General features: G+C 33.0%; 1 protein-coding gene across 2 annotated transcripts in view; it reads right to left on the bottom strand.

Moving 5' to 3' along the window:
* The window catches only part of CUNH1orf185 (chromosome unknown C1orf185 homolog), a 128,288-nt gene that overhangs the window by 14,115 nt on the left and 112,000 nt on the right, over positions 1 to 2,173 (bottom strand). The gene's annotated exons all lie outside the window — the stretch shown is intronic.

Genomic DNA, 2,173 nt, shown 5'->3' with positions numbered 1-2,173 from the left:
TTTCCCCCAAACACATAGAATGTATAACACTAAGAGTGAATCTTAATGTACACAATGGACTTGGGTGATAATGGTGTGTCAATACAGGTTGATCAATTGTAAGAAATGTATCACTCTGGATGTTGACAGTGGGGGAGGGTATAGGGGAAATGGGTATACAGGAACTCTGTACTTTCTGCTTAATTTTGCTGTGAACCTAAAACTGCTCAAAAAATAAAGTCTATTAAGAAAAAACAATAGTGAGATACTTTTACACATTCATCAGATTGTCAAAAACTTAGGAGCCTAAAAATATCAATTTTTTTTATATGGAACAATCCTAGCACTTATGTGTGCCCTGGGGGAATGTATGTTGATACAGCTACTCTAGAAAACAATTTGGAATTATTTAATAATATTGAAAATGCACATACCCCATAAGTCAGCAATTTCACCGTCAGGTGTATTCCCTAAAGAAAATTCCTTAAAAAACAACTGCAAACAATCCAAATTATGTCCATAACATAAAATTTGATATATTCATCTAATGGAATGCCATATAATAGTAAAAATAATAAACTATGGGCATGCTGCACCAACCTGGATGAGTCTCAGAAATGTAATATTGCACAAAAAGGTAAGACATGGAGCCCAAAAACATATAAAATTTAATAATACACTGTTCGAGGATTTATAACATTTGTGGTAAAATCATAAAGAAAAGCAAAGAAATGGTTAATTGCAATTATAGGATAAGCGGGTCCTTCAGTGAAGGGTGGGAGTGTAAGAGATAAATATTCAGGATATCTCAAAAGTTCCTGGTAATATTCAATTTCTTTTTCTGGGTGGTGGGAATAAAAATTCCACTTATTATTCTTTAAACTGTGTGTGTGTTCTTTTGTATATATGTTATCTTTCACAATAATACTTTTTAGGAACCAAGCTCTAGATCTATATTATATTAAACCATATTTTTTGTTATAATTTTCATCCTCCTGCTTGCCTGTCGTAGTAGGAGAGAAAGAGGCCAATACATAGGCAGAAACTGAGAGGAGAAAAAGAGGGACAATATAAAAAGGAGTACTTTATTTACTGAAACTGATTGTGGTTGCGGTCAACACTATCTATTCTTTTATACTATGTTTTCATGCTATGTTTTATACTCTTTTCTTCTGAATTAGGTTCCTTTCACTGACTATCAAAAGTCCTAAATATGATTAGTGTTTACTTGTATATTATTTATCTGTCCCACAAGACCATAAATCTCATGAGAGCAGGGACTCATTCACTACCAAATTTCCAATTACCTAGAACACTGCCTGGCACATAAGCACTTATTATATATTTGTTGAATGAATAATAAACAAGCTAATTAAAATTTAGTACTCCTACATATGTACTTCTGCCATCAGAGCATTCGTGACATTTTTGTAATTACCTTTTTGTATGTATCCACCGCTAGATATGAAGACACCATTACATCAATAGTACCTAGCAAAATTCCTAGTATGTGATGGGTACTCAATAAATTAAATTAATATTAAATGAATACATAGAAACATTTTTTTTCTACAATGTTATCTCTATTTCAAACTATCCTTCATTTGAAGGTCAGAGCTAATAATCTTTAGAATTAATTTGATCATTAAACTTCCCTGTTTAAAACCCTGAAATAATAATAATAGTATACTTTATGGTGCTCATGATGTGGCCAGGCACTATTCTGAGTGTTTTTTATATATGAATTCATTCAATTCCCTTAACAATTATGTGGAGATGAAATCATCCTCATTTTGCAGATGAGGAAATTGAGACATAGAAAAGTTACAAAACTTTACTAAAATTACATAGCTAGTAGTGGTAGAGCCAGGATTCTAACCTCTACTGTCTATGCTCTTGACCATAATCCCATAATGCCTCCGGTGGATCTGTAGAACCTATGGGGTAAAATCTAAAATCCTTAAACTGCAAATGAGACTCCTCACAATGTCACCTCCAGGATCTTTTTCCACCACTCCCTTCTATAAACTCTAGGCTCCAATCATTATAACATTTTTCTGAACATGTTACTTCCTTTTATAGCTGCAAGCTTTTGAACACAGACTGTTCTCTTTCCTCCCGGCAAACTTCTATTCATTTCTCAAAACCCAACTAAAATCATATTCTCTGTGAAGCCTTTCTTAATTTATACTCC

The sequence above is a fragment of the Pteropus vampyrus genome, unplaced genomic scaffold, assembly GCF_000151845.1.
Source record: "Pteropus vampyrus isolate Shadow unplaced genomic scaffold, Pvam_2.0 Scaffold135, whole genome shotgun sequence".
NCBI classification, from domain to species: Eukaryota; Metazoa; Chordata; class Mammalia; order Chiroptera; family Pteropodidae; genus Pteropus; species Pteropus vampyrus.
This window is presented reverse-complemented; position numbering and strand designations above follow the sequence as displayed.